General features: G+C 44.6%; 1 non-coding gene across 1 annotated transcript; it reads right to left on the bottom strand.

Annotated features, from left to right (window-relative positions):
* Positions 1–7,872: 7,872 nt before the first annotated feature.
* On the bottom strand, positions 7,873–7,966 carry trnai-uau (transfer RNA isoleucine (anticodon UAU)). Its single transcript has 2 exons — positions 7,929–7,966; positions 7,873–7,908 (listed from the first exon to the last, which is right to left on the bottom strand). It is a non-coding gene; the product is annotated as a tRNA-Ile (tRNA).
* Positions 7,967–21,822: the final 13,856 nt, after the last annotated feature.

Raw genomic sequence — 21,822 nt, 5'->3', positions numbered from 1 at the left:
GTAACTAAAGCATAACTTCATGTGTAGAGAGAAACACACGATGTAGTTATGTAGTACAGGCCAAAAGTACATCAGGGGCAAATACTGCAAGACGTCTAAAACAATAACCAAAAAAAAAGCTGAATGGGTAATTATACACTCAAACAATTGTCAGACTCCAGCTTTGCCGACAGCAGACATTTTGTAACTACAACCACAAGAAAAGAAGCAGGAATTTGTGAATAATTATTAATCATTCACTAAAAGACAAATTTTGGCAATACTTCTCCTCGGATCTGTTGTCCCTCATGCCAAGCATGATGACATCATGTCCTTTTGGGACATTTCATAATCAATCTGCTTGGAGCACTGGAAAAAAACAGTCACAAGGATCATAATCATATCTTCTAGCATAAGGAGCACTGCCTGAGGGCTACTGAGACAATAAACTGTGGCAACTCACAATGCAGCACAGAGAGCTAGGCAGAGACACATGAGAATTATAAGCCAAGACTCAGCGTTCTGTCATTAGTTGCACAGACATGAGATTTACAAAGGAGACTAAAAGTGCAGGTTGTCAGGGTACTGACATCTGTAACAAAAGCTTGCCTAAACTATGGTGTGGATACACAATTCAGCAGCCTATATTCCTTTTCATTGCTAGGTTTGAGATTTGAAAAGAAATTTGACGAAAACACAAAGAATAAAAAATATAAATTTTAAAATAAAGGGAAACTAGCCTTCTCTCCATTCAATAAATTGAAGGGTTTTTTATTTATCAATTATTAAAGTTTATAATCAAGTCTCTTTCTTTCTTTCTTTCTTTCTTTCTTTCTTTCTTTCTTTCTTTCTTTGTGTATGTATGTATGTATGTATGTATGTATGTATGTATGTATGTATGTACAATACCAGTCAAAAGTTTGGACACACCTTCAAATTCAATGGCTTTTCTTTATTTTTATGAATTAAAAGACTTTGTCTTAAAGTAATGATGGACTGCTGTTTTTCTTTAATTAGTTTAGTTGAGCAGTTTTTGACATAATCTGGATTACCACATTTCTGGAATAGGGCTATTTACTGTAAGTGGGTTTGTTTTTAACACTTTTTTGTTTATCATATAATTCCATACATGTTATTTTTTAGATTTGATGTTTACAATGTAGAAAATAGTTCAATAAAGAAAAAACTATGAATGAGTAGGTGTGCCCAAACTTCTCTCTCTCTCTTTCTCTCTCTCACACACACACATAGAGGATATTACATGGTGCTGCGAAGATATGAAGTTTATCTTTGAGTGGTGAATGTATATTTCACAAGTGCATGAAGAGAACGAGTGAAATATTTTCAACATGAGAAGATAAACTTTGTATCTTTGCACCACAGCGTAATGTTCTTTATATTAGATGGACACATCCACAAAAAATATGAAAGTTAATCAAAAGAATTTTAATTTTGAACTGGTTTGCCATTTTGACAACGTGCATCTATTCAGTGGGAAAATACTGGAAGTGACATCATCAGAGTGAAATATCGGGAATTATTATAGATACGGGTCACTTTTTCCATGGAATATAAACATGTATTCTATTCCCTTCTAGCGGGTTTATTGATGACATGCAATATCGTTATCATATTGCTTATCCTCCATGTACCGTATTACGCCACTCTCCACAATGGAGAATGAGCGTGCAATATTGTTATAATATTGCATGTTGTCAAGACAACACGATGTCACACACACATCAGAGCTCATGTGAAGATCCAATGACAAAACTTTTCTGCTGCGCATGTACAGGATAATTTCTTTTTCGGCCAGGAAAGCGAGAAGACGAGGCTAATCCAGTGCTAGATTTAAGCACTAAATAAATAAACTGAAACTAAACATGCACTGAACATCCGAAAGGCTACTAAAACTTCATTATATATTTTTCACGCATATTTACAAGAGAAAAACATACCAACAGACATCAAAAAACTGGAAAAGGGACACGTCAGAAATGTAAAACTTCTGCGCTAGCGAGTGACTGAGAGTTTGTAAACGAACATGGCCGTGAGGTTTGCTTTGTTAAAACTGGAAGACTTTGAGAGAATTTTGGCTGCCAGGTCACTCTGTTGTATGTAGTTGTCAATGTTGATTTTAAAAGTAACGAAGTAAATTACACAGGGAAAATAATAATAATAATAATAATAATAATAATAATATTTGGCTTGACTGCGCTAGCATTGGCTTGTTCTAACATTGGCCTGTGCTAACACTACACCAACTAGAAGGTAACTAGACTGCCGCGCTAATAGCACCGAGTCGCAGGTAAGCTCACGTCTGCCTTCGCTAACACTATTGCTACACTGGCTGGAAGCTAACTGGACTGCCACACTAACAGCACTGAGTCGTGGGTAAGCTCACGTTGGCCTTCGCTAATGCTGTTGCTAAGCTGGCTGGAAGCTAATTGGACTGCCGCACTAACAGCACCAAGTCGCAGGTAAGCTCACATTGGCCTTCACTAATGCTACTGCTACGCTGGCTGGAAAGTAACTGGGTTGTCGCGCTAACAGCACTGATTCATGGATAAGCTAGCGTCAGCCTTCGTTAATGCTACTGCTATGCCGGCTGGAAGCTAACTGGACTGCTGCACTAACAGCACTGGGTCGCGGGTCAGCTAGCGCTGGCCTTCGAGAATGCTGATATGAAGAGTGTGTATGTATAATAATAGTAATATTGGCTGATATTTTTTTCATGGTGTATCAGATATATTCTATTCAGCTAGCATGATATTGAACTCATCTTTGACTCGTTCAGTATCATGCTGGCTGAATAGAATATATCTGATAGACCACTCAAAGCCAGCCAATATTATTTAAATATGTCACTCAGATCTGTGATGTATTTGGTATGAAAAATGCGAGTTTTTCAATACGAGAGGATAAACTTCACATCTTCAAGCCAATGTGTGATTTTCTTTGTATTATATAGACACATTCACAAAGAAAAAGTACCCAACCATATCAAAACAATTCATCGATTTCCTCGCAAGCGACATATAGAGATTTATGTCACGGTTTTGGTTCTCCATATCCCAGATATAGTTCGTAGGAACAATAAGAGTGGTGTATTTCCCAGTAAAACACTCGTTTCCATATATATATGCTGGTTGGGATGCCCACACATGCAATACAAATATCTCATCTCATTATCTCTAGCCGCTTTATCCTTCTACAGGGTCGCAGGCAAGCTGGAGCCTATCCCAGCTGACTACGGGCGAAAGGCGGGGTACACCCTGGACAAGTTGCCAGGTCATCACAGGGCTGACACATAGACACCCATTCACGCTCACATTCACACCTACGGTCAATTTAATCACCAGTTAACCTAACCTGCATGTCTTTGGACTGTGGGGGAAACTGGAGCACCCAGAGGAAACCCACGCGGACACAGGGAGAACATGCAAACTCCGCACAGAAAGGCCCTCGCCGGCCACGGGGCTCGAACCCGGACCTTCTTGCTGTGAGGCGACAGCGCTAACCACTACACCACTGTGCCGCCCACAATACAAATATTTTCCTTATTAAAAAGTGTAATATAATGAGGAATTGTACTTTTTGCAGCTTGACCCATTAAAAAAATCTCTTTGGTTTGATGTTTAACTTTACATCTAAAATTTGTGTCATGAAAAAAATGTCATGGAAGAACAGAAATCAGCATGCTTTTGCTCACACTGTCATGTTTGTCATAAACAAGGAGTAAATATAGCTTATTAATGAGTGATTTATTTTCCTCTTGGTGACATGGCAACTCATGTAGGGCAGATGGGAAGAGTGATAAGGCAGCACGTCCTCGCACTCGCAGAGGAAACTTCACATTGTATCCTCCAGAATGACTTTCACATTTCAGTTATCGCTGTTAGTACTAATGCTTGCACTTGCCTTAAACAAGTAATCAAATACAAATGACACAAAGAACAGGAAATCAGAAAGGTGTAAAAAGGAAAATTTAAAGTACAAGAAACATTACTGCAGTGTCTGGCTAAATGAAATGCATTGTAGTGATGATTGTGTGTGTTTGGTCTTGTCCGTGTTCCAAAACCAACTAGGCATATGGTCTCTTGACACACCACAAGTGCAGACAGAACACAGTGATGATGGATGCTGCTGACTTGCCATTGACAGAGGACCTGTATGGGCAGAGCACCGATTTTACAAGGAAAGCCTTAAGTGTACTGTATTTAAGTCCATGACCTAAAGAACAGGAGTAACAGCTAACCTAATTACACAAATAAAATAATGAATAAAATATCTGGAGAGAATGCATTACAGATTTTAGACTACTGAATATATCTGATTTTTTTTTTAAATTTCACTTTTGTTGCTGTCACAGCTCCAGGGTCCTGGTTCGATCTCAAGCTTGGATTACTGTCTTTGTGGAGGTTCTGCGCATGTTCTTCCTGTGTCCATGTGCATTTCCTCCTGTTTCTTCAGTTCCTTTCTACTTCTCAAAAACATACTGGAGGGTAGCTTGGTTATGCTAAAGCACCTATGTGTGAATGAGTGTGTGAATGTGTGTGTGTGTGTGTGTGCGCGCACATGCATGGTACCCTGTGATGGACTGGTGTCCACAGTTCATTCCCATCCTCCACCCAGTGTTCCTGGGATAAGCGTTGGATCCACTGCAACCCTGACCAGAATAAAGTGATTACTAAAGAGGAATGAATGTATTATCTCTATTTTTTTACCTTATTTACCAGTTAGTCCTCAAAAATGTCTCACATAAGCAATAGTCCAGTTTGAAATTAATTAGTCATTACTTACATGTGTGCTGCTGTGCTTTGTTTGGCTGCTGTAATGACAGTTTCCCTCAGAGAATCAGTAAAGTGTATACAATATGTGTGTAATTATTAATCCATCTATCTGTCAGTCTTTGTGGAGAACTGTGGGAGATTTGCAGGCACAAAGCACAGTGACCTTGATGCACTGAAATGGTTCCATTAGCAGGCATCATAACGCTAAAGAATTGGGGGGAAAAAATGCTCCCAGACTCTACATTTATCCGAATTATAATGCATTTTAAGCAATTTATGTTTCAGATGATCTCCAATCTGCCTCATACAACTTCAGTGTCAACTCCTAATTAACAGTTATAAGCAAAGCCTCACACTTATGCAAACTGTTTTCCACTACTCCTGTTGTTCATTTGAGAAGATTTATGAGTGGGAGACATCTAAAGAACCAGAACTTACCAAATCCAGTGTGTTAATGTTTGTTCCGCTCAAAGCAGCTCCTTTCTCGGCACAGACATCGCTTTCCACTGATCTCATGTTAATTGTATCCTGGCCTCCTTTGCTCCTGAAAAAAAAGGCAAAGTCATACTGTTTACATCATCAGCAAGCTCCTGGGCCATTCATTCCAGTGTTAGTCATTTAATTTGCTTTGGTTAGGAAGTGTTGCTTATAGACAATTATCTGTACTATTCAAGGGTGGATTTCCCAAAAGCATCATAGCACAAAAATCAATCATTGTTAAATGGTAGCGCGAGCATCACAATGAACACTCTCTCTCCTAGTTAAGATGCTCTTAGCGTTAAGAGGCTTTTGGGAAACCCACCCCAGGTTGATTCATCATGGTCACAACTCAGAGGCCTCCTACTCATCAAAATCACACACTTCATCTACTTTTCACACTACTAGATATGCTTAATCCTGAGAACCTAGCAATTTTACATCCCTCTAGCCTATTCCAGGACTTTATAGAAATACAGTTAACAATAAATTGTCTTTTATAACATTAAAATATCTGAGACATTCTTTTCCCATAATGATTGCTGTGTAATGCTAAAAAAAACAGCAACAACAACAAACTAATTTGGTTAATTGGCAACAGGTGAGTAACATGATTGGGTATAAAAAGGGCATCCCAGAGAGGCGGAGTCTCTCAGAAGTAAAGTTGGGGAGAGGTTCACTGCTCTGTGAAAGACTGCATGGGCAAACAGTGCAGCAATTTAAGAATAATGTTCCTCAATGTAAAATGGCAAAGAATTTGGGGACCACATCATCTATGGTACATACGTAATATCATTAAAAGATTCAGAGAATCTGGAGAAATCTCTGTATGCAAGAGACAAGGCTGAAAACTGACACTGGATGTCTGTGATCTTCAGGCCTTCAGGAGACACTGCATTAAAAGCAGACACATGTCCGTAGTGGAAATGACTGTATGGGTTCAGGAACACTTCAGAAAACCATCGTCCGTGAAAACAGTTCATTACTGCATCCACAAATGAAGTTAAAACCAGATATAAAAAATATCCAGAAACACCACCACCTTCTCTGGGCCCGAGCTCTTTTACGATGGACTGAGGTGAAATGGAAAATTGTCCTGATGTCTGACAAATCAAAATTAAAAATTCTTTTTAGAAATCATGGACACCACGTCCTCCAGGCTAAAGAGAAAAAGAACCGTCCAACTTATCAGTACACAGTTCAAAAGTCAGCATCGGTGATGGTATGAGGGTGCATTAGTGCAAATGACATGAGTAGCTTGTACATCTGGGAAGGCATCATTAATGCTGAATGATATAAACACATTTCAGAGCAGTATCCTGCCATCCAGACAAAATCTTTTTCAGGGAAGCCCTTCCTTCTTTCAATAAGACAATGCCAAACCACTTTCTACACATATTAAAACTGCATGGCTCTGTAGTAAAAGAGTCTGGGTGCTAAACTGGCCTGCTTGCAGTCCAGACCTGTCTCCATTTGAAGCATTTGGTACATCATGAACCGCAAGATACGACAAAGGAGACCTCAAACTGTTGAGCAACTGAAATTGTATATCAGACAAGAATGGGACAACATTTCTCTTCCAAAACCACAGCAACTGGTCTCTTCAGTTCCCAAACATTTACAGAGTGCTATTAAAAATAGGGGTGATGCAACACAGTGGTAAACCTGTCCCAACTTTTCTGAAACGTGTTGCTGACATCAAATTCAAAATGAGCAAATATTTTTCGAAAAACAATAAAATTTCTATCATATGTTGTCTTTGTACTATTTTCAATGAAAGATAGTGTTTCCATGATTTGCAAATTGTTATATTGTGTTTTTTATTTATGTTTTACACAGAGGGAAAATCATTGTTTCAGCGGGTCATTTTCACATGAAATGAACACAAAGGTTAAATTACGATCCAATGCATCCCTCCTATAATAGAATTATTTAACAAACACATCTGCACCGATCAGAAACTCAGCCCTGTGCTTTCAATTTAGTAAACTTTTTATTTTTTTAATTTATTTTTTTAAACTGCTGTACATAAGAAAACCTTAGACAACACTGCCACCAAATGGCTCTGATCGCTCAACGGGAATCAAATGCTTTTTAGTTTATCTTATAGTGCCCTCTGTTGTCAAAAACAGGTTATAATGAGTGTCATTTGAAGAGAGGTTTTTTCTTTCTTTTTTTCTTTCTTTCCACAGCCACAAAAACTAGTGGTATTATTAAATAAATGTTAGTACAGTGAGGGAAAACTACTAACAATTTAACGAGGTGCACATTTCTATATTTTTTTTATTAGATGAATAAACAGGGGAAATAAATAAAACATAATAAAGATTGTATTTTATTGCTGCTTCATAAAGTCTTTTACAAATCTATGTTGGACAGCTTCAGAACTTCAGCCATTTACTGACATTCAGCCTAGAAATGTTTAATGCAAAACGTTCATTGTTATCTAACATTATTTTAGCACTGCATTTACTCTCAGTATGGATATGTTTGTCGTGCAGCTGCATTTTGAACACCTGTTGGAAAAAACAATATTTGGACTCAGCACCGTTTCAGTTACATTCCAGCAAACAGAAATAATAATAATAATAATCTATATATATAATTCTGCTTCCAAAACATCTGCTCCAGGTGAGGCTCGAACTCACAACCTCGGCATTGCTCTGCATTGTACTGCTGTATAAGTACCGCGCGCTAACCGATTGCGCCACTGGAGCTCCATCCTCCTACTCTTCCAGCGACCCTTATATTATTTAGCATTACAATTATTAGTTTTTATTTCCCGTTTTAATAAGCGATACACATCTGTAATGCAGGTTTATATAACTGTCTCATGCGGCGCTGTATTGAAATCAGCTGTTTTCTTAACTAGGTCAGTTAGCTAACTGCTAGCTTCATAACAAGAAAATAGCCGTCTGTTCCATACTAATAGTATTAACTTTAACCGGAGAATTAAGTTAGTTTGCCTGCTGCAAGACAAAATCAATGTGACCTCGCTGTCTGCCGACTGATTTTGAACACAATTTTAAAAATGCTTAATTTATTAGATGAGTAAATAAACCAACATAATTGGGACTTAAACTAAGCGATTATATGTTTAATCTAAACAACTAGCTGCTAACACTGCAGAAATAGACGGAAATAGAAGCTACTTTTTTTGGCTGCAGGAAGCACGGAATACTTTCCTCCCAAGCGAAATAAACTCTAATCACGAAGCTTTCTTTTGTACTTTTGCTTTTATTTTACACGTGGGCGTTATGGAAGGCCACAGGGGCCAATGGGTGCAGAAGTAGCTACAGTCGCTACATGTCCCAATAGAGATCTTGCAGTCACGTGACCAGAAAGTACACAGCCGCCATCTTGTCGGTAAAAAACACAGCTGAATACTGCTGCACTCGTGTACAGAATGGATCAATTTCAACCGACGGACTACACGGCTCATTTTTCTAATGAACAGATAACTCGATATATGTCTAAAATAAACGACCTACAGATTAGTGACCCTTATGGCTTACCGGACGTAGTTTTCACGACCCTGTCAGTGGATATTGAACTGCCAGAGGTGGAATACCCAGACATGCAGGGTGCGATTTGTCAAAAAACCAGAAGGGAGGATGTTTTTTTTTTTTTTTAAATCATGAAAGGTCACAAAATTAAGGTAACAATAGGCTAACAGCTCAATAACATCCGATGATATCAAATGAATAACATTAAATGAAAACGAACACTAAACCAGTAAATTCATCTTCCTATCTCTCTGACTAAATACACGAACACTAACACAACAAAGTTCGCATTGCTTGTCGCGTTGCTGTGATGTTTCTCTCCCTCCGGATTAAATGGACAGTGACTCGAAAATCACTAAAATACATGAATACTAAATGAACAGTTTGCTCTGATGGCTCAGTTCACATTGTGCGCAGCTTTCCGATTTAAACTGTTTTTTTCTCATCCTTATACTTCCTGTTTCATGGACTGTAACGGATTTGCTTATTTAGTAATTTTAATACAGAATTTACTTTGAAATTATAATCAGACACTCCAACGCTCCCCTTAAAAAAAAAAAAAATCGGCCGTGAAAAAGGCGGCATCCGCCAAAAGGCGCGCTGTTTGCATCCCTGCAGATACATTGATACATTGTAGATAATAACAATATCTTTGCGTTCTCATAGAACGCAAAGATATTGTTATTATCTACAATGTATCTATTTGCTGGGGACGTTCGTGAACATCAAAGCTGCCACTTCGGGTCATTTTGAAAGTGAGTGCAATGTAGACCATAGAAAACTGTGTCACAACATGCCTGTCATGTCAACTTTTTTTTTGGTTTGTTTGTTTTATTGACGGGGTTGTCGCCGAGGATTTTTTTTCAGCAGAGATAAAAACCAGAGGGGGGGATGATCCCCCCCAGCAAATCGCACCCAGCAGACGTGTATAATTACCTCATCAACTTTCCCTCGCTGTTCAGTGGTGAAGCACTGCATGCTTATAAATCTCTGGACAGTTATCTTTACAGAAATTCAGGATCTGTCAGCGACTCAGATGTGGCATCTTGTAAACAAGAAAATAACAATCCTCATTGGACAGGTAAGTCACTTAAGTATTGAGTATAGCACTGACCAGCCAATTATAGAATAGAATAAGGTAATTCCAGCTGTAATTCCAAATCGTCCGTCTTGTTTACCATGGATCTGGCATTGGAGAGATAGAGGCTTAGCAGTGGAGATTTGAGTGACTGTTTTCTGAGCTTAGTCAACAGGCCGGCTCTGCAGCCTCGCTTTTGCTTCCGCTCCCGATGCCGCCTCCTTCGCCTGCCAGACCCGATAACAATCCACGGAGACCCCGCTGGTCTCGCTATCTCGTCCGGAATGTTGTGCATGCGATGGAAATCGCTACAAACCGTCATTTTCTGCTGGAAACCAATGTCCAGTAAGTCCATAGGGTTGTAGTGGATATTGAAGTCCGGTACAGATGAACAACACGCAAAAATACACACAAAAAACATAAAAAACGTGCACAGGTAGGGAGAGCTTGTAGCCGCAGCCGTTGTAGTAGAATTGTATATAGTAGGGTTTTCCAGAAGGAAAGGTAGAAGTAAAAGCAGAAGTAGAACCAGAAGTAGAAGTAGAAGGCGGAAATATGGCGTTTGACCGACAAGATGGCGTCTGTCACAATCTGGATCGGCTGTGACGTCACATGCAAGTGCTCCATACGCAATCCTTCCAGTGTTAGAAGTCATGTATTTCGTAAACTGCTAGCTCCACAGCCGGTCTAACAGTTATTTTGATAACGAATCAATAAAGATTACTCAGCCCAACATGTTGTTCAATTCAAGTCGATAATATTGATCCAAACGGTCGACTTTTTTCAACTAAAAAGAAAACTTCCAGTCTACTCCACCGGTGCTGCCATTTTGGAAATCACATGACGCATTGTTGACGCACTGATTAACGCACTGATTGGTTGAAAGGTAAGTGACGTTGAATTCGTCTGCAAGAAGCCACGCACCAATGTTTTTTGGATGGATTAAGAGGCCTTCATGTTGTCCGAGGAGGATGTAGAGTCTGAGGGTGCTTGGGTTGGACTTGCCCATCACAGGGGCTGAGGTTGCCGAGGTGGTTAAAAAGCTCCTCTGTGGCCAGGCGCTGGGGGTGGATGAGATTTGTCCCAAGTTCCTGAAGGCACTGGATGTTGTTGGGCTGTCTTGGCTGACACACCTCTTCAACATTGTGTGGAGGTCAGGGACAGTGCCTCTGGATTGGCAGACTGGGGTGGTGGTCCTCCTTTTTAAAAAGGGGGACCGGAGAGTGTGTTCCAACTATAGGGGGATCACACTTCTCTGCCTCCCTGGGAAAGCCTATGCTGGGGTGCTGGAAAGGAGAGTTTGGTTGATAGTTGAACCTCGGATTCAGGAGGAACAATGTGGTTTTCGTCCTGGTCGTGGAACACTGGACCAGCTCTTTACCCTTGCAAGGGTACTGGAGTTTGCCCAATCGGTCTACATGTGTTTTGTGGACCTGGAGAAGGCTTACAACTGTGTCCCTCATGGTGCCCTGTGGGGGGTGCTTCGGGAGTATGGGGTTCAGGGCCCACTACTGCAGGCCATTCGGTCCCTGTATGACCAGAGCAGGAGTTTGGTTCGCATTACCGGCAGTAAGTCAGACTCATTCCCGGTGCATGTTGGACTCCGCCAGGGCTGTCCTTTGTCACCGGTTCTATTCATAACTTTTATGGACAGAATTTCTAGGTGCAGCCAAGGGGCGGAGGGTGTCTGGTTTGGTAGCATTAGGATCACATCTCTGCTTTTTGCGGATGATGTGGTCTTGTTGGCTTCATCAATCTGTGACTTACAGCATGCGCTGGGACAGTTTGCAGCCAAGTGCAAAGTGGCTGGGATGAGGATCAGCACTTCCAAGTCCGTGGCCATGGCGCTCAGCCGGAAATGGGTGGAGTGCCTACTCCAGGTCAGGGGGGAGTTGCTACCTAAAGTGGAGGAGTTTAAATATCTCGGGGTTTTGTTCACAAGTGAGGGTAAGGGGGAGCGGAAGTTGGACAGAAGGATCGGTGCAGCATCAGCAGTGATGCGGACACTAAGCCGGTCTGTTGTGGTAAAGAGAGAGCTGAGCCAAAAGGTAAAGCTCTTAATTTATTTGTCCATCTATGTTCCCACTCTCACCTATGGTCATGAGCTATGGGTAGTGACCAAAAGAACGAGATTGCAGATACAAGCGGTAGAAATTAGTTTTCTCTGCAGGGTGGCTGGGCTCTCCCTTAGAGACAGGGTGAGAAGTTTGGTCATTCGGGAGAGACTCTGAGTAGAACCGCTGCTCCTCCACATCAAAAGGAGTCAGTTGAGGTGGTTCAGGCACCTTGTCAGGATGCCTCCTGGACGCCTCCCAAGGGAGGTTTTCTGGGCATGCCCCACTGGGAGGAGACCCTGGGGCAGACCCAGGACACGCTGGAGAGATTACATCTCTCGGCTGGCCTGGGAATGCCTCAGGATTCCCCTGGAAGAGCTGGTGGAGGTGGCCGGGGAGAGGGAAGTCTGGTCTGCTCTGCTTAGGTTGCTACCCCCATGACCCAGATCTGGATAAGCGGTAGAAGATGGATGGATGGATTAAGAGGTGCCTTGTTCAGTCCAAATCCTAATGGTTTTTCATCCCTAATCATATATTTAACCAGATTGGTGGTATTTCCTTTGTCCTTAAATGTAACTATGCTCCTACGAAACTACCTACAGTATTACCATCCATTATCTGTAGCTGCTTATCCTGCAAGCTGACTATGGGCGAGAGGCAGGGTACACCCTGGACAAGTCACCAGGTTATCGCAGGGCTGACACAGAAACAAACAACCATTCACACCTGTGGTCAATTTAGAGCCTAGCCTGCATGTCTTTGGACTGTGGGGGAAACCGGAGCACCCGGACCCATAGGGGACACATGCAAACTCCACACAGAAAGGCCCTTGCCAGCCAGTAGGCTCAAACCCAGAACCTTCTTGCTGTGAGGCAACAGCACTAACCACTACACCACCGTGCCACCCGCTTACAGTATTATGATATCTAAATTTCATGAGCAATGCCTAACCCTAACGTCTCACCTCATAAAACACTTATTTGGAACAATGCAGATATTACAATTAAAAATAAATCCCTATTTTACCCCAGATGGTTTGAAAATGCCATTCATAATGTTATTGCTTTATTTGATAGATCTGGCTCTATATTGACTTATGAACAATTTTTGTTATGCCATGGCCTCCCAATCCCATTTAGGGAATTTAATTTATTAATTAAAGCTATCCCTAAGAGATTAATCCAACTAATTAAAAGTCACCTCTGTTATGGTTTGCATACTAGTAGTGCAACACAACTTTTTTATTGAATGGGATTAATGTGGTAGACAGAAAATGTGACAATAAACATGTTCGCCAGATCTTTCAGGACAGAAAAAGAATTGCATCAAGGGGGAAATTTTATTAGGGATCTCTGATTCAAGATATTAATTGGAAAAAAGTGTGGCTTTTACCTAACAAATACTACATTACAAATAAAGTGAAGGAAGTTCATTTTAAGATCCATCCATTATCTGTAGTCGCTTATCCTGTTCTACAGGGTCGCAGGCAAGCTGGAGCTTATCCCAGCTGACTATGGGCGAGAGGTGGGGTACACCCTGGACAAGTCACCAGGTCATCGCAGAGCTGACACATAGACACAAACAATCATTCGCACTCAGTCAATTCAGAGCCACCAATTAACCTAACCCACATGTCTTTGGACTGTGGGGGAAACCAGAGCACCCAGTGGAAACCCATGCAGACACAGGGAGAACATACAAACTCCACACAGAAAGGCCCTCATCAGCCACTGGGCTCAAACCCAGGACTTTCTTGCTGTGAGGCAACAGTGCTAACCACTACACCACCGTGCTGCCCCATTTTAAGATTTTTCACAAAATTTACCCTATTAATGTTACCTTAGCTAAATATACAGACATAAGCACTGATTGTTCTTTTTGTGGGGACATGGACGAAACATTGCTACATCTTTTTTTTTGAATGTGAAAGGACCAAAACATTTATTAATGATCTAAACAATCATCTCTTTAGCCATCTTGAGACACCCTACTCCCTTTTTGATAAAGATTTTATTTTTTATTACAAAAATCCCACAAACAAATAACTGGAATATGTGGTGAACTACTTTATTTTGCAGGCAAAAAATTTCCTTCATTAAAAAACAATGGCAAAAAACACAGCCTTCCTTCTGCGATTTTTATTTTGGAGTTAGACTCGCTCCTCAACTCCCTCTGTGTTGTAAGACATAAAAAAAAAAAAGAGACGGACTACTGTGCCTGTTCCACATGGTCCTAAAAAGATAGTTGCATTTCCTCTTTTTATTTTTTCCCTTTATGTCTGCAAATTGTAATGATGTATTATTGTGCCTTTGCTGTGCCATCCTTGTGGTGGTGTTGTGTTGTGATATGGGTCAATTAAAAAAAAAAAAAAGGAGCTCAAGGAAAATAAAACAGGCATTGTGAAGGTAAATCATAAAAACCCCCCAATGTTTTAAATGTGAACTGTCAAAATGAGTAACAAAAATGGGATTAAAGGCTCACAACACACTGTGTCATGGTATGGAAGGGTTGGAAATTAAACAAGTAGTACACAAAGTCTAAATTTATGATACACTGTGTGGCTTCAAATCATTATTCTCAAGTTTATTTTGGCGCACTGATTGGGGGATACTGATAGGTAAAACATCACTGTGCATAAGGTTCATGAATACCGTTTGAGCTTTGGCCAGTCAGGGCACAGGAATGCAATCACGTGATTTTCAATCATGGCGGCGCCGGTGGCATAGACAAACTTCATCTCGGTTCAGAAAATCGGCAGCAGGGGACATTAATATTGATTTGAAGTTGCTGAAATGTTGATTCGGGAAACCGTTATTGTTTTGTGATCAAACGGAGACCTACAGATTGTATGTGGAATGGACCATTCATGAATTATTGTTTGGGGATTTTTCCATGTCATAACTTGTAGGAAAAGAAGACAGAGGAGAATTGTGCATTGGGGCATGTAGCGACTATGGAAATAGCTAGCATTATTTCCGGTGTAATAAAAATACTTGAAACAGTGAAAACGGTGGTTCAAGATTCTCACAGGATCACCTTCCCACATGTAAAAATGTTAATATTAGTTTAGAGTGTAAAAACCTGAAACTGCATGTCACGCAGAGACATGACGGACACTCACCTGCAGACCTCTGAGTCATGAGTGCTTTAGAACAGTGAAGAGATTTATTACAGACTATTTTTAACTTTCGAGAGGCCAGCACACCCTTCCCAGAAACCTTTGCACCAAGTAGCGAGTTGCCATTTTCACATCCATGGAGATTCCACTGTTTTCAAAACAATCCGGCAACATCTGAAGACATAGATCATTTAAAGATATTTTGTCAAAGTAGTTATATTTTAAATTCTTTCGATCAATCTGTTCTGTTTTCGTATACCCATGAAGGAAAGAAAATCTCATCTCATCTCATTATCTCTAGACGCTTTATCCTGTTCTACAGGGTCGCAGGCAAGCTGGAGCCTATCCCAGGTGACTACAGGCAAAAGGTGGGGTACACCCTGGACAAGTCGCCAGGTCATCACAGGGCTGACACATAGACACAGACAACCATTCACACTCAATTTAGAGTCACCAGTTAACCTAACCTGCATGTCTTTGGACTGTGGGGGAAACCGGAGCACCCGGAGGAAACCCACGCGGACACCATGCAAACTCCACACAGAAAGGCCTTCGCCAGCCACGGGGCTCGAACCCAGACCTTCTTGCTGTGAGGCAACAGCGCTAACCACTACACCACCATGCCACCCAGGAAAGAAAATATCAGGCATATTCTTTTTAAAAACTTCAATGTATGACCTGTAGATGAAAAAGTTTGAGATGGATTCTAAAGGGATCACTAAATGTGAATTTGCAGAGGTTTTGCTGCAGAGGAAGCTAGTGGACAAGCAATCACATGATTTCAAAAACAACAATGAACTCGATTCTTGGAAGTATGAATCAGGCCCTTTAACAATGACAGTATTCTAACACAATGGAGTGTTATGCCGAACGTAACTAAACCAAGGTTAACCATCAGCAGCACCAATAGTGATGTAGAGCCACAAACTCATCACTGGGAGAATGTGATAAAATTATAACTCTTTCTGATGGAAAAGCCTCAAGGGTGTATGTGGCAGCGGGGACGTGGTCAAGCGCCGGTCTGTGACAGGAGGGCGGAGTCAGGGAAGGTAAGTGGCAGAATCACTTCACCTGAGAGCAATTAACCTGTGTTTGTGTGTCTTCCCAGTGACCGCGCCCTATATGAGGAGGGAGAGTGAGAGCGGAGGGAGCTCATCTCCAGCCCAGACGCCGGTTGTGTGTGTGTGTGTCTGAGTGGGAAGTTGTTCACTGAAAAGTGTAGCAATAAATGCCATATTAACCAATCTCATCTCTGTCCTGCCGTCCTCTGTGCTCCACCCCTTCGTTAGAACTGTTACAGTGGTGCCGAAACCCGGGACCTGGAGCACAGCAGCCTCTCAGCCCCATGGAGTCCTCCCCGTTCGCTGAACTGATCCACGCCCTCGCCACGGCCCAGCAAAGCCAGCACCAGGCGCTACTCACCCTCCGAAAGGAGCAAGAAGAGCGGTTCGAGGCCCTGGTGTTGGCCCAACAAGAAGATCGCCAGGCGTTCCGGCACCTCCTCGCGTCGGTGGGGTCCACCAGCGCTCCTGCCGTGGGCCCGTCTCCCCTCACCGTCACCAAGATGGGCCCGCAGGACGACCCCGAGGCGTTAATCACGCTCTTTGAGCAGGTCGCCGAAGCCTCGGGGTGGCCGATGGAGCAGCGCGCGGCGCGCCTCCTCCCCCTGCTCACGGGAGAAGCACAGCTGGCGGCGCTACAGCTCCCCACCGACCGCCGGCTGGCCTACGCGGACCTCCACCGGGCCGTCCTCCAGCACGTAGGGCGCACCCCAGAACAGCAGCGCCAGCGCTTCCGCGCGCTGCGCTTGGAGGAAGTCGGCCGGCCGTTCGCGTTTGGCCAGCAGCTCCGGGACGCCTGCTGGTGGTGGCTGAGGGCCAACAACCGCGACGCCGAAGGAATCCTCGACCAGGTGGCGCTGGAACAGTTCGTCGCTCGCTTGCCAGCAGGAACTGCGGAGTGGGTCTGGTGCCACCGCCCGGCGTCGCTGGATCGAGCAGTCGAGCTGGCGGAGGACCATTTGGCGGCTGTCCCGGCGGCAGGACAGCAGATGGCGTCTTCTCTTCTCTCCTCTTCTCTCTCTCTCCCCCTCCTCCTGTGTCCCGTCCTCGCCCCATTCCCCCTCCGCGGAGGCGGGGGCCGGCACCCCCCCAGCCGGCCCGCCGCACCCGCGGTGCCCTCCCGTTTCTCCCTTCTGTGTCTGTCTCTCCCCCACCTCAGGTGAGTGAGCCCCAGATCACTGGTGCAGAGGGAAAGCCCGGGCCGGTTTGCTGGCACTGCGGGGAGCCGGGCCACCTTCAACAGCAGTGCACGGCAATGGAAGTGGGCGCGATGGTTCGGATCCCTGACGCGCCAGAGGCCGCCCTCAATCGGGCCGGAGCGTATCGCATACCGGTGAGTATCCAAGGGGCTACATATCAGGCGTTGGTGGATTCTGGTTGTAATCAGACCTCAATTCGCCAAAGCCTGGTTCAAAACGAGGCATTGGGGGGAGCACAGGGGGTGAAGGTGTTATGTGTGCACGGGGATGTTCACAGCTACCCTTTGGTGTCGGTCCGCATTATTTTCAGAGGGGAAAAATTTATAGTGAAGGCGGCGGTTAATCCTCGCCTTACCCACTCTTTAATTTTGGGGACCGATTGGCCGGGATTTCGGGGTTTAATGACACGCCTAGTCGAGAGTGGGTCCTGCCATTTGACAGGGGGAGGTCCCGGTGTCGCTTTGGCGGGAGCAGCTGTCACAGAGCAGTCTACGTCATCTCCGCGTCAGAGTGAGGAGCCGCCGGCTCCTCCTCTCTCTATTGGGGAATCCCTCGTGGATTTCCCATTAGAGCAGTCGCGAGACGAGACTCTGTGGCATGCGTTTGACCAAGTGAGAGTAATCGATGGTCAAACGCTCCAGCCGAACGCCACCCCGTCCTTTCCCTACTTCGCGATTATGAAGGATAGATTATACCGAGTGACGCAGGACACTCAAACTAAAGAGCGCGTCACGCAGCTTTTAATTCCGAAGAGCCGCCAGGAATTGGTATTCCAGGCAGCTCACTTTAATCCCATGGCTGGACACTTGGGGCAGGATAAAACACTAGCCTGAATAATGGCCCGTTTCTATTGGCCGGGGATTCGCGGCGATGTCCGTAGGTGGTGTACGGCATGCCGCGAATGCCAGTTAGTAAACCCAGCGGCCATTCCAAAAGCGCCTTTGTGCCCTCTACCGTTAATCGAGACCCTGTTTGAGAGAATTGGGATGGATCTCGTCGGGCCATTAGATCGGTCAGCACAAGGGTACCGCTTTATATTAGTTCTGGTGGACTATGCAACGCGATACCCGGAAGCAGTGCCTCTGCGCAATATCTCAGCACGCAGTATTGCAGAGGCACTCTTCCGCGTCATCTCCCGAGTTGGAATCCCGAAAGAGATTCTGACTGATCAAGGCACTACGTTTATGTCACGAACACTGCACGAACTGTATGGGTTATTGGGGATTAAGCCGATCCGCACCAGCGTGTATCACCCACAAACGGACGGTTTAGTGGAACGATTCAACCGCACCCTCAAAAATATTAAGAAATTCGTAAGTGAGGATGCACATAACTGGGATAAGTGGCTCGAACCCTTGCTGTTCTCAGTGCGAGAGGTCCCCCAAGCCTCCACGGGGTTCTCCCTGTTCGAATTATTATATGGGCGTAAGCCGCGCGGCATCCTGGACATGCTGCGGGAAAATTGGGAGGAGGGACCTTCACAAAGTAAGAATGAAATTCAGTACGTTATGGACCTGCGCGCAAAACTCCACACGCTCACCCACCTAACTCAGGAGAATTTGCGGCAGGCCCAGGAACGGCAAGCCCGCCTGTACAACAAGGGTACGCGCCTTAGAGAGTTCACACCGGGAGATAAGGTACTCGTACTGTTGCCCACGTCGAGCTCCAAATTGATCGCCAAGTGGCAAGGACCCTTTGAGGTCACACGGCGAGTCGGGGACGTCGACTATGAGGTGAGGCGAACGGACAGGGGTGGGGCGCTACAGATTTACCACCTCAATCTGCTTCAACTCTGGAATGAGGAGGTCCCCGTGGCGTTGGTGTCGGTGGTTCCGGAGAAGGCGGAGCTGGGGCCGGAGGTTCAAAAGGGAACATTGGCATCACGTACCTCTCCGGTCCCCTGTGGAGACCACCTCTCCCCGACCCAACTCACGGAGGTCGCCCAGTTGCAGGCCGAGTTTTCGGATGTGTTCTCGCCCCTGCCCGGTCGCACTAACCTCATAGAGCACCACATCGAGACGCCCCCGGGGGTGGTAGTGCGTAGCCGCCCTTACAGGCTACCCGAACACAAAAAAAAAGGTGGTTCGGGAAGAACTTCAGACCATGCTCGAAATGGGCATCGTCGAGGAGTCCCACAGTGACTGGAGCAGCCCGGTGGTCTTGGTACCCAAGGCCGACGGGTCGGTCCGGTTTTGTGTGGACTTCAGGAAAGTCAACGCGGTGTCTAAATTTGACGCGTACCCAATGCCTCGTATTGACAAGCTGCTCGATCGACTAGGCACGGCTCGCTTTTATTCGACACTGGATTTGACGAAGGGATATTGGCAGATCCCCTTGACTCCACTATCCCGAGAAAAAAACGGCCTTTTCCACACCGTTTGGGTTACACCAATTCGTCACACTTCCGTTTGGGCTGTTTGGGGCGCCCGCTACGTTTCAGCGGCTGATGGATCGGGTCCTCCGCTCCCACGCCACCTATGCGGCCGCCTATCTGGATGACATCATCATATATAGTAATGACTGGCCGAGGCACTTGGAACACCTAAGGGCCGTCCTTAGGTCGCTGAGGCGGGCGGGTCTCACAGCCAACCCAAAGAAGTGTGCGATTGGGCGGGTGGAAGTATGGTATCTGGGCTTCCACTTGGGCAACGGGCAGGTGCGTCCCCAAATTAATAAGACCGCAGCGATTGCGGCCTGCCCGAGGCCCAAGACCAAAAAGGGGGTGAGACAGTTCCTGGGGCTGGCTGGCTATTATCGTAGGTTTATACCTAATTATTAGAACGTCACCAGCCCGCTGACTGACCTCACTAAAAAGGGAGCGCCAGATCCGGTCCAGTGGACGGAGCAGTGTCAGCGGGCTTTCTCTGAGGTAAAGGCTGCACTGTGTGGGGGGCCACTTTTACACTCCCCTGACTTCTCTCTCCCTTTTATGTTACAGACGGATGCGTCGGACAGAGGGCTGGGGGCTGTTTTGTCCCAGCAGGTGGAGGGGGAGGACCGCCCGGTCCTTTACATCAGTCGGAAGCTGTCAGTGCGTGAGGGGCGCTACAGCACGATTGAGAAGGAGTGCCTGGCGATCAAGTGGGCGGTCCTCGCCCTCCGTTACTACCTGCTGGGGCGCCCTTTCACCCTCTGTTCGGACCACGTGCCCCTCCAGTGGCTCTACCGCATGAAGGATGCCAATGCGCGGATCACCCATTGGTATCTGGCACTCCAACCCTTCAACTTCAAGGTGGTCCACAGGCCGGGGGCGCAGATGGTCGTGGCGGACTTCCTCTCCCGTCAAGGGGGGGGGGGGGGGGAGTCGGCTGCAGGCCGGACGGGCGCCCGGCCTGAGTCAGGCGGTGGGGGTATGTGGCAGCGGGGGCGTGGTCAAGCGCCGGTCTGTGACAGGAGGGCGGAGTCAGGGAAGGTAAGTGGCAGAATCACTTCACCTGAGAGCAATTAACCTGTGTTTGTGTGTCTTCCCAGTGACCGCGCCCTATATGAGGAGGGAGAGTGAGAGCGGAGGGAGCTCATCTCCAGACCAGACGCCGGTTGTGTGTGTGTGTGTGTGTGTGTGTGTGTGTGTGTCTGTCTGAGTGGGAAGTTGTTCACTGAAAAGTGTAGTAATAAACGCCATATTAACCAACCTCATCTCTGTCCTGCCGTCCTCTGTGCTCCACCCCTCCGTTAGAACTGTTACAGTGTATAAAGACAATCATGTTCTGACTCAGTGTAGGTAGCAAGACATTTAAAAAAAAAACAGCAAAAAAAAAGTGCACAGACAAATGATGTTTGTTGTTAACAAGCTGCTGTCAGCAAAGTGACTGCTACCAGAATCACATGATATTTTACATCATATGTCCTTTCCTATTTATTGAACTTTTTTAGTACTTTTCTTTTTTTTATTTGTGTTTGATGTGACCACAGCTTTGGCTGAGAAAGCAGAACATTTTCATTTTCAATTAGCTCCTGCATCACTATAGCAGAGGGTCAAATTAATTAATTAATGGTATGGCCTAACATTTAACTGGTAACTTACAACAATTGCTGCTGTAAATGTAAAAGTACCCAGTGTAAAGGAAATGAAAGTTTTATGAATGATTATTCTCCAGTCTCATAAATACTACATTTTCATTGTGCCAAAGGGCACTGCACAAGCATATCAAACGGGGTATGTAGTGTTACACTGGTGTGTCAAAAACAAACAGTGAATGAGGTAGATGGCAGTAATGCAAGTAAAGGCAAATCATTAACAAGGTTGACCAAAGCTTAAATAATAAAATAGCTAGCAAATCCAACTTTAAAATAAATAAATAAACAAATAAATAAATAAAAAGCTAAAACCAACTTCCAAAGGTCTGGGTGAATGGTTTGTACAATTAGATAAATCAGTGAATTGTAAACATGGAATTCAGAGAATGTTTAACTGACACACGTGGTCTGTGCTCCTCCCTGCCCCATTTATCTCTGCCAATAGGTATAATATTAATAGGTGAAGAGTAAATGCATAGCATGATAGAAGTGCTCAAACTTGCTACTGCCATTTCACGATAGTCTAAATCAATTTTAAAA

Source organism: Neoarius graeffei, chromosome 7 (assembly GCF_027579695.1).
Source record: "Neoarius graeffei isolate fNeoGra1 chromosome 7, fNeoGra1.pri, whole genome shotgun sequence".
NCBI classification, from domain to species: domain Eukaryota; kingdom Metazoa; phylum Chordata; class Actinopteri; order Siluriformes; family Ariidae; genus Neoarius; species Neoarius graeffei.
This window is presented reverse-complemented; position numbering and strand designations above follow the sequence as displayed.